Raw genomic sequence first — 16,412 nt, 5'->3', positions numbered from 1 at the left:
TTGGTTGGGGACCCCAAACTACCTGCCACGCATGTGGTAGCAATGGAATTTTGAACATGTTTTGTCCCCTTAAGAGGGCAGTAAAACACTTGATAGGACTAGACATGCCCTCCTTTACTTGCCCTTTTTTTTTTTTTTTTATGTCCTTCATTTTTGACTGACTGCATTTGAACTGTATAAGGGTCTGGGGCACAAGATGATTTCACTGAAAACAAAGTTGAAGAAAAAATATATAATAATATATATCCTAACTTTAAGGGAACCAGCAAAATCAATCTTTTTAATTGTAATGATGCAACTAAGACTCTAAAAGTTATTTCACATATACCTATTGCCACTTATTAAGGTGCTGATATAGAAAGTTTCCTTTTTAAGAGGACAATATAAACAGTCACAAGGAAACATTTCAGACCTGTTTATGTTAGCTGGAGGCTGCAGAGGAGCCCAGAGAACAGCTTCAGCGTTAACTCTTTCTCTCATAATTAATTGCGCCAACACGCTTGGGAGGTGAGGCCAATAAGGGCAAATACGGAGCTGCTCTTCTGATCCAGCTGCCTCCAAACTGCAAATAAGAATCCTGTTACCAAATACATGTTCGTTTATTAGATAAATGTTTAGTGAATCTGTATTCTGCAGAATTTCTATTTAAGAAAGCCAGCTCCACTGGGAAACTGGGTGACTCAAGTAACAGTGACCATTTCTGTGCCTCCTCGGTCCCCTCTGCGGCTCGGCTGTCTGGTGCCCGGGGAGCAGGGCAGCCTCTTGCACACCGGAGGGGCCCCCCTACGCCTGCATCTCCTTGGCAAAGTAGTGCCTGGTCCCTGGATGTCACTGAAAGGGGACAGTGCCACACGTCTTCCACTTCCCCTGCCTCTGGTTGCTCATTTATTTTACTCCAAAACTTCTGAAAATTGAAGTTCTTTGTGGCTAAATGTAAGCAGGGGAGAGAGAAAATCATGTCATGATACACACCTGACCAAATAGCTGTGGGTTTTGTGTATCGGGCACGTGAGTTTCCAGTAGCCGCATCAAAAATAAGCATGGTTTGTACAAACCCTTGAGCTGCTGTAGGAGAAGCGAGGAAGCTATTGGTAGACGCAAGAAGACAACGTGCAGCTGCTTTGTACGAAGTTCATCTTTGGAAGGTGGAAAAAACAAAAGGCAGGCATGCAGGCTGGGCGGGTGTCGGCTTTTTAATGGAAGCTGAGGCGCTCTGCAAATTTTTTATCTGGCAGAGGGAGAATAGGAGAGGGGAGTAGGTTGTTGTTCTGGAAACTTGTTAAAATAATCTAGTTGCTGCACCATTGAGTGAGTGAGTGACATTTTCCAAGAGGATATCTTTTCGTCTTCCTTGGAAGAATCACAGAGCAGAGAAAATGTAGTGCATGCCTGTGTGCAGTTAGAGGGGGACAAGCACAGAAATCACTTTTTGTCTAATCATGTAATAACCTTAATTTTAGTAATGTCATATCCATTTGAGGCAGTCCTGTCAAAGATGGTGGCTTGTAAGTAGTGATTGGTGGCTTTCCTTTTCGGTGAACTCTGTACTTTTAATCTCCTAAACGAAGGAAAAGGCTTTTTACTTTGCCCCCTTTGTGATGTGTCTGTGTATGCTGAGGTGCTGCATGTGATGTAAATATGTAGCCACAGATAGATAAAATTCGGAGCTGTTGAATTGCTCTTTCTTTTGGATGTCACCTTGCTAGTACCCACTGTAAGAGTTTGCAAGAGCCCTAAAGGCAAGTACAAGATGCAGAACCCCACTCGTTAGGACCACACATTTTGGCGTCCTGCTTATAACTTTTGCTTTTTTGGTTGTTTATGTGTTTGTACCAAAGTCTTTATTGTAAAGTCTTCTCTCCAAGCCAGTGTCTTGTCCGTCCTGTGCAGAAATCGGCAGTAACGTGGTTTCTGGTGCTGTGTCCCAAGTGGTTTACTCTGATCCCGTTGCAAACCACTTCCCTGTTAGCACTACAATTCTGGAAGGTGTCCTGTGATTTTTCACTGACTGGGAACAAAGCTCGGTCCTCCCAGGGTAAACAAGCATACTGTTGTTACTTAATAAATTTGGAATCTGCAGTATGGAACCTCCTGCCTTTTCATTACTGTGTTTCTGTGCTATAGTGTGAGAAGGGAGAGATTCCCTGCCCGTTACGGCTGTTATCGAGATGAACGTGGAGTGGCAGCACTAACGGGGTGCCTGGCTCAAGAAATTCAGGGCAAGTGACACTTGATTCTGTAACGACACTGGCATCGGCTGTTAGCTCTAGTGACATGGTCGTTGCCTTCAAACTGTGACCTGAGTTCCCTTTTTGGGAAAGAAAAAACCTGCAGACCCATTTCAAAGACCAGGGCAGCTGCTTTGTTTGTCTTTTAAAATCTGTATTTCTGCCTTTTTGCTTGGTCAGTGTTTAGAACCGTTAAAAAAGCAAACGTGACATGGGGACTGAGATCCTGCAGCTAGAGCTCCGTTATAATTACATATTCAGCCACAACCGTACAAAGGAAAATGAGAGTCCCTTTTCCTTTATGTACCATATTTCAGTTTTCCCTTAGGTTTAAATTGGCATTTTGGACTATGTTCGCTGGAGCCACTGAAGAGCTTATCAGAAAAGGAAGGAAACAGAGGGAGGGAAGGAAAGATAGATTTCCAAATGACAACCTTTTGAATAGTCCAAGTTCAATCCCTAAAACAAAAAGTGGAATCTTTTTTTTTTCTAAATAATGTGCTCTACAGTCTCACCTCTCATCTTGAGAAACATGAAAGAGCAAGTAAAAGAGATGACCCAAATCACAGAGTTCCTTTGAAAGAAGAAATTCAGCTGTTTTGAACACTTACAATCAAAGGAAGTGGTTTCCCTAATTACATGAACTATGTGAAAGCTCTCAGAATAGCTCTTCCACCCCAGGATTCCTTGCACTTTAGAAGTTTGCATAAAAGCTCACACGGAGAATCAGATGCAAAGTGTTTGATTCAAATTTTATTAGGCAGAAGTGAGCATACATTCGTATCTCTGGGTTTGACAGCTGGTTGGGTTTGCACCACAATCCTGGGTTTGATGGATTTCAGTCCTATAGTTTAAAATCTTTCACTCTTCAGGTTCTCCGGTGAGACACCCCTTTCAAAAGAAAAGTGGAAATGAAAAAACAGAGAAGGGGTAGAGGGGTCCCTTTGTGAGCTTTCAGTTGAGGATTCTTCACCCTGATTAGGCTGTTCATCATTGTGAAAATCCATCCCTGTACACAGCTTTTAAAAGAATGAGGAATTTTATTTCCTCTCATTTTAAAGAAGCTGTATATCTTAAAATATATATTTGGAAGAATTGGGATCTGAATGCTACAACTTCAGTATTATTCTAGCACCACTGTTTACTTCAACCCATCAAAATTCTGAATTCAGTAGAGACTTTGAACAAAAAAGCAGTATTTTCAGAAGGCTCTTACACCTTGTGCTTTCCTTTTGTACATACACAATAATAAAGGTATGTTAGTCTAAACTAAACAGTGAGGACATATGAAAAGATGCAGGACACTTTAAAGGCTTAAGATCTCTGTTCCTCAAGATTTCCTTTTCAAAAAAAGAGTTTTGCTTTTTTGGTGGTTTGGGAGCAATGGGAGCAAGTAATGGAGAACTTGAAGCAGTATCAAGATCATTTTTGAATGTAGGCACCTAAAGTTAGCTGCACCATCGACCCAACTCAGTTGAAATACTCAGTTTTCTCCAAATTTTGGCAGAGTAGAGTATGATTTTATTTTTGCTCTGGAGGAAATGTCTTTATTTCTCAAACAGTTTATTAGCTAAAAATATAGTTAGATTTTTAGCAAGAGTTATGAGCATTCATCACAAAATTGTCTGTCCTGAAAGCGCTAAAGATAGGTATCTAATCTTTACCTAGCTAAAACTAAAAATGGTTCTTCCTTTCCAAACCATCTCTGAAACTGACAACAAGGTGCTGTCCCTGAGGCTACAATATGGAATAATTAATGGTTGAAATATTAATAAATAATATTTGCAAGGTTTGCAACAATATGCAAGACCATTACACTTCCTCTGCACAACTGTAATCTCCAAGTGGTCTTACATTCTCCACTCAGAGCCAGCTACAGTAATTATATCCAGATTTGATAAAGACAGAGATAATTGATGAAATTGGCCTTGAGGAGAACTCTGGAAGGCCTCCAAACTGCAGCAGTTCAAACTCAAGAAGGAAAAAAGGCAGAAAGATTATGACCACCTTTCGGATATATAGGATCAGCCAAACCCTCTTAATAGAACACTGAATACTAATAAGGTATCGCTAACTCTACTTGAAGAGAAGAAATGTTTCTCTGAGTGCTTTTTTCCTGCCAATAGTGCATCTTTCTTATAAGAGTTAGCCTTCCTGAGCTCCATTTCTTCTTCTTTTTTTCCAAGCAGAAGGAAGGACTTTCTCTGGAATCAGGGAATTGTCTCCTAGAGGTGAACACCCTCAGCAGGCCGGTGGTGTTCCAAGCAAAGCGCACAGCACAGGAGCAGCACACGTGGAAAGGGAGGGGAAATGTCAGGCAGCCGTACAGCACTCTGACAGGGTGGAAGAGAGTTCTGGCTGTGCTCTCTAGAGAGACGTGTCTCAGGCAGCGAAGCTTTGTGATCAGTATTGCTAGAGGATGATTCTGCTTGGATGAAGAAGAATGCTTAAAATCATCCCAACCTTGCTTGACCTGAAGGTGGCACAAAAAATTACATTTGCTCATGTTTGATCCTTGATGGGAGCTGATTTCTCCCTATATGTAAATTAGAATAGTCCTCGGGCGAGTTTTTGCATTCCTCTGGCATTGGAAAATGGGAAGCTGTGGTATATGTGATGCTGTTGTTCTTCCACACCAAAGGAGATGTTGCAGGTTTGAATGTGCTCTGTGCCACCAAAACAGCACGGAGCTCCTGGGCCCTGGATCCAGCTTGTGAGCTCAGTTCATTGTAATGAACTTCACCACTCTAATCCTTGTCATATGCGGAGCAGAAATCAAACAGTCAGTAATCATGGGAGGACTACAGGCATTGCTAGAATAGGAGGAGAAACGCCAGTTCTTTTTGCTGCGCTCAGACTCGGACTGGAATTGTCGTTAGCTGCAGCATGTTGCCTCCTCTTTGGCTTTTCAGGTACAGCTCGTGGGAAAGAGGTTTCATTGGTACGCTGCGCGATGTGACCCCAGTCCTGAAGTCCCTGTGGGCTCCTGTAATGCAGTGTTCCTGCTGCTGCTTTGCTGTTTCATTCATTGCAGGTCCTCCGGAAGCACCGTGCGGGCCGCTGGAGGAAGTAGTGCAAGTCAATGGTTTTGTAATCACAAAACAGATGATCTCCATTTCTAACTGGCCTTTTAAACATTCTTAATCCCCCGTTAGGGTATGTGTGTGGTATTCCTCTCGTATTTATTTCTGATGTGTCCGGAATTTTTCTAATAAAATGGTGAAAGAGAAAATTCAAATGAAGTCTGAAGGTGCAGATTACTGGTGTGGAAGTAGAAACTCATAAATGGAGAAATGCTAAAGCTGAATATGGTTGCAAGATGTTCTTTCCTTTTACATGTTTACCCTAAAATGTACTGTGGTTACATTGTGGCATATTATTGCAGTACTGTCATTTTTGCATTCTTCTATTTACCACTTTTTACTACATCTGTATTCTTTTAGAAATTTTGGTCTGTTTGTGTGTGTGAGTTAGAGCAGTTCTCAGAAACATTTTGTAGGTGTTGGAGAATGAGAATTAATGGCATGCGTGATGCTGTGATTTTTCCATATTTCCAGCCCTCCTTAGAGGAAATGCTCCTGGCTTGCATGTGCTCTGTTCCACCAAACCATCGCAAAGGAATTGGAGCAGGTCTCGGGCTTCACGTTCTCAGTTTGGCTCATGATTTAGTTTTGCTCTTTCTGGTGGGTTCAAACCGCAGAGCCAAGGTTGTGGCACAGACACGGGTAGAGTTTACGGTACCTCTGGTCGTTCTGTTGTAACTTTGGGGAAGGAGCTGGCTTGGGATATTGCTGTTTGGTTGGAGAAGAGCAATGAGAAAGTCAGACTTTTGGCTTAATTTGGTATCCTGTGGTGGTACAAAAACTTTGTGAGTTCTCTGCTCCTTGTAAGTCTGCTGTTCATGAAACTCAAAGCCACTGCCTTTAGAGGATACCAGGGCACTCTGTAACTAGTCTCTATCACTCTTCTAGATAGGTTCTTCTAGATTTCCACTTTCTACAGAGTTCAGAGATACTGGTATTCAGGTTATTGCCTTTTTAAACAATTTATTTTAAGGCTGACTGCTTGTATTCTTATATATGATGTCAATGTAATTTAAAAAAAAAAGGTTTTCTTTTCTGAAAACAATTTTTTTATAACAAGCATTAGAAATGAAATAGTTGTTATTGACATATCTATGTAAGCAGATAGGTATAAAGGAGTCTAGGTAGGATAAGGAGTTCTGCGTACAAGAAATTAATCAAAGAGAAGTAGTGGAAAAGCTGAAGTTACATGTCGGAAATATATAGCACAGTAATACTAATAAATGTGGCTTTATGACACTAAAACCATTTTTAAAATATTGCTAGTTTTCCTCTCAGGCATTGTTTTATTTGAATTTTTTTAGTCTTAATGGAAAAAGATTGAGATACTATTAAGGTAGCCTGAAGAATCCCAAGAAAAAATAAACAGTGGATCTACTTTGCATAAAGGTAAAAGCTTGAAATTTCAGGAGTTTTGTCTAGTTTCATTTTTTGACCATTGCTACCTAGCAGGGGTAGCATTTGAGTGTAGTTTCTAAGTAAAATACAATTTTCAATCTTAGACAAAGAAGAGTAACTTTTCTGAAAAGCAGGTAAGGAATTTATATCCTGAAACTTTAGTTTTGTTGGGAATGGAGACTCTAATCCGTAGTGGTCTAGGTGGTAGTGTGGACATAGCCAGAGAGTTGCTGGGAAGTCTGTTGTTCTGACTATTGCTTGATGGCATGGTCCTGGCTGAAGGGCAGGCATACTCAGTTGGAGAAGGTAAAACTCAGCTTTTGCTGGAGTTGGGAGTCCTGCGTTCCCAGAGACTGTTCTTGCCAATCTCAGCAAGGTGAAAGGGAGACCTGGCTGTAACCTGAGGAAGGATATTTACTGCTTAAGTCATGGTAAAGAGAAAGAAGACTTTTTAAGTCACAGAGACAGCTTGCTGCTCCGGATTCAGGAAGGAAGGTGACCTGTCGCTAGTACATGGTAAAACCAAAACTGGAAGCAGATTCATGGTGAAGACTTCACCCTGATTCATGGTGGATTATTTGGACAGTTGCACGTAAAGTGATGATGTGTGTCATTCAGATAATGTGTTCAGGTAATGCACAGCAGTCAGAGATTCAGGTTATGGTGACAACACATTTTCTTGAAAACCCCAGATTTTGTGAGCTTGTGTTACGGCATAGGTAAATGTGGCATGAAAAATGCTTCTTGTCTGTGGAGGACTCTGAGACGCTTTAGCAGAAGAATGTCTGTAGTTGGCAACTACTTTCTCTCCTTTCTTTTACGCCAGCTAGTCCCAGCCAGAGTTTCTGTGCTGAAAGTTTTGTGTCTTTTTAAAGTAGGTGGTCTCTGGGTAAGGAGCGATTCTTTGCTTTTCTGCAGGGGCAGGTCATTTTTGAGTGATAACTGAGGAGAGCCTTCTACAGAGCTCTGATAGCCCGTGTGGAAAGCAAAACCCCACATGGTTCCCCAGCAGTTGCTGTTAACATATAACAGGGAGGTAACACATCTTGTGATGTGCTGTTTTCATGCGGGTGTGCTCAGCCTGTCTCGTTGAGGAACATTTTCTGGAATTATGACAATCACTGGGATTCCAATAAGAGGGATCCCCATCAAGTGCTGTCCCGATCATTAGCTACAGTAGGTTGGGTTTATCTACTCTAAGACAGGCTTAAAGTCGGTGCTCGTCAAAAACATGATGATTTTTTTCCTTGGTTAAATTACAGTTTTCATGGTCAAGTTTGAGAAACTACTTTAGTGGAAAGATCATAGCTGCTTTAGAGGAGTGGATCAGGATCCATGAGTATAGCTGCTGCTGTCTGTGTTGGAGTCTCTGCTAATTGTTCAGCAAAAGCCACTGTATAATGAGACTAGACTTGTTCTGCTAAGTTATCTTATCCAGGTTCCTTACTAATACTCTGCAGACCTCAGAAAAATCACTGCTCTAGCTGGATATGTATGAACACGGCCTTGCTCCAGATACCATTTCTTTGACATTATTTTATCTTCTGTTGCTTCTAAGCACTGCAAGATACTGCTTGAGAGGGGATTGGGTTTGCCCATCACTGTTGTACCAGAATGTCTTTCCAACAAGGTGCTCATGAGACTTACAGTGACTTTGATCTCAGAAATAATTTCCTTGGATATTTTTCCATTTGTTGGGTCTGCGAAGATTCAGGTGCTGCATATTAGCCATGATACCTGCTCACCTGTGGAGTGAGCAGGGCATCAGAAAGTTTCATGTTTTGTTATTCCCTTGTATTTTAGAGATGTCGTGGGTTTTGTTGCTGTACTCTATAGTCAAAGCAGGTTAGTGTTCAAAATGATTATGAGTAAATGGGAAAATTTCCCAACATCGAGAAATGATGATTGCTGAAAATAAACTACTCTATGGGAGCTAGGTATTTCAAACCTGCTGTTTAGTCCACTCATCTATTGTTTCTATTCAGTTGCTGGTATTGCTTTGCAGCTGGAGGCAGCTTCTTACTCTAAATCTGCCTGAATGAAATGTTTGTAATATTGCAGAACATTGCTCATTTCTAAACTCTTACACCATTACAAATGCATAGTTTATGCATGTTTTGAAGGGTTTTACTAACTGCCAATAACACCAGTGAAATCCAAACTACTCTTCTTGTTCTTGGCAGATGTCCCTTTATCAGGTACCTTAATATTAAATGTTGATACAATCTCAAGCTGTGTGCAGCAAAATGTAACACTACTGTGGGATATGTTTGGAGTTTGTGGATTTCTAGTTGAAGTCTGTGTGAAAATGAGTTATTTGTCCATGATCTTTGTGCTTGCCTTTTTTTTCTTTTTTTTTTTTTTTTTGAAAATGGCAATGTAGTTGTAACTCAAAATGTCATTTTCAAGCTTATTAAACCTTCTGTAAGGGTTTTCTGCAGAAAGTGCCCTTGCTTAGTTTTATCTTAAATGCTGCAGCTTCTGTAAACAGCCTCTTCTCTCATTGATAGCAAGTTTTTAACACCCATCATGAGGAGGACCAGCACCATGATCCTGCAATTGCTCGGTTACTGCTGGGTGGGCTCCATGTGGTTATGGTATTCGGCTGATGTACGTCAGCGGCAGGATTGAGCCAGTTAGCTTCATCTGACTCCCTCTTTCTGCATAAAGCGGGAGGTCTGCTGCCCTATCGCAAGGACAGATCTGCCTGTGATTTTTGGAGGGACCAACCTGCTTTCCATGAGCTGAGCAAACCTGTGCAGTGTTTTGACAAGGATGTTTTGAATTCACTAGATAGTACTCCTAATCCCATAGCCTTCAAATTATCCTTAAAACTGCCAAGTTATGTGCAAAGGTTGCTGTAAAAAGTTATAGGAGATTATAAAACTCAGTTTTCTTTTCAAATGGTCAATACCCAATATATTTTACTACTAACATGTCCTACGGTGTTCCCTTACCTCCAGAAATGCTCATACACATTTGCTACTGCATGGTGCGAATGAAATATTTTAAAGTAAATTACATAAGATGGGGTGAACCTGTAACAGCACATAACAAATTTATGTCCATATTCCTTCAGCACGGTATGTTATGACAGTTTAACAGAGCTGAGGTATCTTGGTAATGTGCTTTTTTTTTTCTTCAAGTTTGCAACCTAAAATTCAATACAAGGTATTTAAAGTGTGTGTTTCTACCACAGTATTTCCAACAATGAGAATTCTGTGGTGATATAAAACAATGGATTTAAAATAATGATAAGATGATTATACAGCAATGAGAATTTATTAGTTTCCTTTATATTTCCACTTTTAATCTCTGGGACTTGTGACAGTATAGGACATAATTTTGGATGCAAATTTGATGCTTTGAAACATTTGCTCAATCAAAATGCTTTTAAATACACGTTTTGTATGTCATTGTAGATGTACTTATGAGAATTTAATTCTGTTGTTTACAGAAGTGCTGGTGGCATCAATCTGAGAATGTGATTTAACCCTTCTTTTCGGTGTGGTTTGTGAAATAGTATCCCTATGACACTGAATATATGGCTGTCTTCTAAGACATAACAAATGCTGACAGAGTTTTAACTTGTTAATGGGCTATATAAAATAGCTTTTATTTCGGGTAAGTGATCCTCTAAATGAATACTAAAAAAGAACCCCAAATTCACACAGCTTTAAGTGATATGCAACCATAGTTTTAAGAACTATGACTGCTTTTTGAAAGGGGTGGTAATGCATTTGTGCTGAGAGGGTGCCCACAGCACTCATCAAAGCATGGGGTAACTCTGCTTATTTGTAGTTAAAGAAAATCTCATTGATGATTCTTTGGCTTTGCCATGCTCATGTGGTTTTCCTCTTGCTGTTTTAATATCAAAGTCAGTTTAATAGGTTTAACAAACATTCTCTGAACTGGATAATCAGTGTGTTTTGCTTATTAATAGCTTGCTTCTTGGGGACCCCAAAGCACAAAACCTTCATATATATTTTCTTTCTTGGAAAAATTTATGAGAACAGACGAAACAGGAGGCAAAGTCCTGAATTTTTATTTTGTATCTGCTTCTTTCTTTTTAACGTTAAAACCTGTAATAGTTGCATGACATTCCTGCTGTAAAATTCTATGTAGTGGTTTTGTATTTCTAAAATTGTTTACGTATCCCTTTACTTGTTGCATATTGAGAGGAACATTTGTTAGCAATGATAGAACATTAGTTGTCTAAGGCTATGGCATGATAATAATCCAGAAAGAGCTAAATTACATAAACTGTTTCTCTATCCTGCTCATTAAGAATTGTGTTCAGTTTAACTTTTGAAAGGACAGAAACAATGAAGTAGTAAAAATTATCTGCTGTGGGTAATTTCTGGCTTCTATGAAAACCTTAACATGATTTAAAGAGAATCATCATGAGGCTGTATAATATTTATGTTAAATCATGTAAAACATATAAATATCTTGTGAAAAAGTGTCCAATTTTTTTGGGCTTAATGATTTGTCAGCAGTACTTTAAAAAAACCCAAACCATAAGCCCGTAGGATTCCAAGACGCATATTTTACCAGTGTTTTGTAGCTGAACTGTAGCTATAGATGCTGATTGTCTTAGTATTGTGTCTGTAAAATGATGTTTTGGGCTCATTTACCTAGAGAAACTAGTGTATTATAAGCGACATCATCCCTTATTAGACATCAGTGAATTCACAGGAGAGCATTCCTGAGACACTGGAAATGGACACAGACTGAATGTATTTTTGAGCAGGAGTCTGGAAATAAAGGTTTGGAATTGATTTGTGTTAGCATTCTATATCTTTTTTGCATGTGGTTGTCAGTAAATAGAACGATTTTAATAAAACATCAGCTGGCCTCTTCCAGCTGCCCTTTTATTAAACTGCAAAAACCCTGAGAGTAGCAAAGTTGCAGCTCTCCCAAGGGCATGACAAAGGTCAAAGCCTTTAAAATGCTACAAGACTTAGGAAAAAATATCTTTTCAAAGCTGCCTTAAGTGTGTCTAAATATCTCCTTAATAAACATGGCAAACAGTTCTTTGGACAAGTAAATAACCAAACTATAGCGCAATGTAATAATAAATATTAGAAGGCAGTTAAGGAAGTTGTATTAATCAGATTCCTTAAGTAGCTAACCATGTCTAACCCTGTAATTTTGCATGGAGCGAAAGTGCCTCTTGCTGTGCAATTAACTGATTTATTAACAGGAGAGTCGGTTGGCTGCTGGCTGACCCCATGGTCTCACAAGGGGCTGCAGCTATTTCCCGTGTTAATCCTAAACCAGCGTGCTCAGACCAGGGTGGAAGGATGGCCGTACTCTGTCCTCTCCAGCCAGCAGCTCCAAAAGGACCTGAAAGAAATGGTGATTAAGTTGCTGTGGGCCCAGTTTGCCTGGATCCAAGCAAAAAAACTCTTCTGATACTGAAAAAACTCTGTGGACAGATGTTCTTTTGCAGATCCAGCTGTGCCGCTGGAATAGGCTGCTAGCACAAACCCTTGATCACTTCTCTTGACTACAAATGTGAGTGTGACGACTTTCTAATGTATTTCCAAGGAAGACCAGCGTAACTAAAATACGCTGAGTTGTTTGGTCTTCGCTAACTTTAGCTGCCTCGGGACAGGGAGCTCTAACAAGAGCAGCTGCGGCTGGTGTGAGTAGCTGGCAGGCAACAACACAGCTGTACGCAAAGTGCCTCCGTCCACATCCTTACTGCCTTTGTGGCTGCAATTAAAAATCTGACGATAGGGCCTTGTCTGCGTTCCTGAGTAATGCCAGCTCAGCATCAGGTGTCCATTGCCCACATCTGCAGTCAGCGCCGACCTTGAAGATCTCGTCAGAGCTAAGCTGCATTTGCTGCTCTTGCTGCACTGGCACTGGATAGAGCAAAAGCAAGCTAGGACTGTTGTCATCCGAGTGAGCTGAGGCTTGTGCTGCTCCTAACGAGATGACGCTGTCCAGGTAGCTTGTTTTGTCCCCTCATCTGCTGCTGGCCACACTCAAAATCTATGTTGGTGGTTTCTGTTCAGCAGTTGCTGAACACAGACAAAGCCTAGAGGAGGACCCTGTTTTTACCTGCTGAAAATACTGAGAATATACGTACTCATGCATAGTTGTTTGTACTAGAAGGTTAAGAGCAGTACTAGCAGATCTAGAGGCAGCTGTAGGGTGATGTCAGTCCTGGATGATGAAATTGTATTTTCACATATGTCAATAAGCAGAGATTAACCAGGCATAAAGATAAATTAGCCGTGAAGCACTGTGATCAAGACTATGGTTCATAGGACGCAATTAGTTTGTACGCTGAGGGTTTACCTGAGTTCCTAAGTCTTATATTGTAGTTGTCTTATGAATTGGGCTTGATTTACAGTAACATTATAGGAGTCAGTAAGTGAGAATTAATTTAAAATGTTTTTAGTATAATTTGCTCTGACCTTGGATTTCATGGTAGTGGTTGAATTATGTAAACAGTGGATCAGTTTTGTTTAGACTTCTGAATCCCTTTGCCTTCAAGAAATGGCGTGCAGTCTGTACTTCCCTTCAGCAGGACTTGAGAGAGGGACGTAATTTCACCCATACCTGTGGTGTAAGTACAGGGTGAATGGTTTTAGTGTGGTTTGATGATCAGTACCAGGCTGTGACTAAGCTTACCATGGGACTAAGCGTAATATTCAACTCCAGTGCAGTCACCTTGTGTGTCTGACTGTGTCTCTATGTTATCCAAGGAGTTTGTATTTACGTGTTTGGGTTGTGCCTTTCCTTCAGCTGAGCTCCTTCTAGTTCTGCTTCGATCCACCATTTAAAAAAAAATATAAATCTGTCTTTCACACAAAAAAGTAATATAATGTAATAACTGAAAACTTGTTACTTGTCATCACCATGGCTTTAGGAAGGAAACTGATGCTCATTTAAGTTGCATAAGATAGATAGCAGCTTTACCGAGGGAAGTGAGTGTGTCATGCCCAAGCCAGTGAGGGCTGGCTTCTTCAGGGGCCTTTAGGCAGACAGATGCATGGCAGGATTTTCTTCCAAGCATTTAGGCATTATGGATTTAAGTATGAGTTTGATGCATAAAGGTGATTCTAAATATTCTTCTAAGTAAGTGCCTAAGAGACCTTTGAAACACCGGTCTTTAACCACCGCTTTGTAATTTGCTATCTGAAAGTCAGTCTGTCATTGAAATATGGCACCTTCTTGTCAAAAAAAGTACAAAAGCTTCAAAAATGTGGTTTGACTTGCATCTGGTTCTCACTGTAAGGAGTAAGTGTCTTTAAACTGGCTAATAAGAGTTCACAGCTGATCTACAGCAACTGAAAAGAGCAAAACATGGAAGGAATAATGTACAATCGCTAGTGCTAACAACAGCAGAGTGATTAAAATTGTTTAGAAAGGATTTCTTTCAGAAGTAATGGTCCTTAGAAAGAGTTGGCCATTTTTTCCCCCCAGTTCTTAACTTGGGATATCTGTGGGCAATTAGTAGGTGCCTTTCCTTATTCTTAGGTGGAAGCTTGCTTTGATGTCTGTTCAATCCCAGTTTAGAGTATGAACATCTATGCGAAGATGATGGTATTAGCCACAGTCGACACAGCGTTTCTTCATACTCCTGGAACGCGAGCTTAGTCTGTAACGTACTGTAAAAAAGATAATCTTAGAAAATAATTATTTTTTAATCTCCGAGTAATAAAAACACTGTGTCAGTATGCCTGCGGCAGTGAAGGACTCGTCCTCTTGGCACAGTGCTCCTGTCTTGCTGCTTGTTGTCCATTTCATGGTAGCACTGGGTGATTGGTAGGCCTGGGTTTTGCTGGTGGTGTGGCTGCAGTGCAGCCCCTCCTGTTGTCTGGTGACTGTGGTGGGCTTTTACTGGATCCAGCAGCATCCCGTGTGAGACAGAGGACAGTCACTGGGTTCTGCACATTGCTGCGGTGTAATAGGGAGCTGTGGCACTTGGATGTGTTCATCATGTGGCATTTTTAATCATTCTCTAAGAAGATTCATCTCTTACTACTTCTGTAGCCAGGACTTAAATACATTATGCCATGGGAAAGTTAAATGTGAGACCAGTCAATTTAATTCTAGTGACCTGTTGAGGTACATGTATTGTAAACACCAGCAGGTGGTGTGCACGGTACTTTGAAGACATGGATTTTTAAGTACTATACAAGAAGATAGTTTTATTCCATTCCTCTTGACCAAGGTGTTCAAGAAAAGATGGTCTGGATAGTTTGTCTAATGTTGTTTGTGGCCTGGTATTCCTGCCTCATTTCTAACAATATTCAGGTAGGCAATCAAGGAGTATTAGGTCTCCTGGTTATCTGGCAGTAATGCTGGTAGAAATTGGAGGACATTCCCCAATTTAACATTTCCTAAAGGAGATAAAAACAGAATACAAAAGTTTTTGAAGTACAGGGGTCTTGGGTTTGGTAGCCCATGGAGGTGGAGTTTTGAATGACTAGGCTGTTGTCAGCTTCCTCCAGGCTACTGAAGGAGGTTGGAGGTACAGCTCGTGAAATGGGCAGTGCTGCTGCTGCTGGCGTCCCCTGCCTTGGGAGGCTGCTGGGGCTGCAGCTGGAGAGCAAAGCTGCTTCTGCTGAAAGATCCCTTGCTGATCTGACAGATCCCTTCTCGGATCCCTTGGCTGGCTGTAAGAGTGTTGCTGTTCTCCTGCAGCTCAGTCTTCCCACATTTGCTGAGATAGTTGCCAATTAAATTATTTTGTGGACTTGTAGGTGAGTCAGTCTGCAGTGTGATTTGCTGAAAACAGCATACATTAAAAAAATTACTATGCTGGTATTGTGAAAAAAGATTACTCCACAGTAATGCTGTTTCTTAGCAGGCTAAGCAGCATGGAGAACTAGTGCAACCCAAGTTAAGTTCAAAGCTATAGTTAAAGGTTTAATTGAATATTTGTAAATGTCAGTGCATTAGCTAAAGATAAAGGTCTTAATTCAAAACTGTGTTGAAGTTACTCAGAGAAGGCTTTAACCAACAGAGGAATTAATTGTTAGTTTGTTCTTGTTAGATGCTCTTGACTGGTACAGAGTTAACATAATCTCAAAGTCTTAGAGTAATACATTGCTGTAGAGAAAAATATATAATATTGTCTATCTGTATTTGCATAATACATATATTTGTGTAAAAACATGTGTCAAATCTCTTGAGTATTTATTTTCATATACTACAGAGGCAAAACTGTTGAAAGACCTGGAAGGAGATATCTGACCTTCTTTTTTCTCAAAAACTGCAGGGACTATATGTATTAATTTCTGTGGATGCATTCTCATTGTCTTGCAGTCTCTTTCTCAAACCTAGAAGCATTGTTCAAGTGGAATTTGAAGGGTTTGTATATTTTTCCAGAATTTCCAAACATCTGCAGTCTGCTCTGAGGAGCAGTTGCAACTGCACTGCTGGCTATTTGGCAATCTCAAGTACGCTTGCTGTGCGTATTCAATCAGATTCTACAGCGCATGCCTGGAAACTCCGTGTTTCCAGTAAACATTGGATGGAGCTGTGTGTGCATGGTATGCTCGAACAGCCTGAAGCGCTGGACTCGCTGAACCCATAGTACTTTGTGCATAAACACAAATTCTGGATAGGACTGCTGCCACTCTGCCAAAAGTCCTAGATCTTTCTTTGAACAAAGTTTTCCAAGGCTTTCAGTTTTTCCAAAGACTTAGCTTCTCCATCTGTGCCTTGGCCATGAAAG

At 40.5% G+C, this 16,412-nt stretch overlaps 1 protein-coding gene across 2 annotated transcripts in view; it reads left to right on the top strand.

Annotated features, from left to right (window-relative positions):
* The window catches only part of MAP3K20 (mitogen-activated protein kinase kinase kinase 20), a 93,658-nt gene that overhangs the window by 15,015 nt on the left and 62,231 nt on the right, over window positions 1–16,412 (top strand). The gene's annotated exons all lie outside the window — the stretch shown is intronic.

The sequence above is a fragment of the Nipponia nippon genome, unplaced genomic scaffold, assembly GCF_047370975.1.
Source record: "Nipponia nippon isolate SJK-2023a ecotype South Korea unplaced genomic scaffold, ASM4737097v1 scaffold_5, whole genome shotgun sequence".
Classification (NCBI taxonomy): domain Eukaryota; kingdom Metazoa; phylum Chordata; class Aves; order Pelecaniformes; family Threskiornithidae; genus Nipponia; species Nipponia nippon.
Note: the sequence above shows the minus strand (reverse complement) of the source record. Positions and strands in the feature narration are given on the sequence as shown.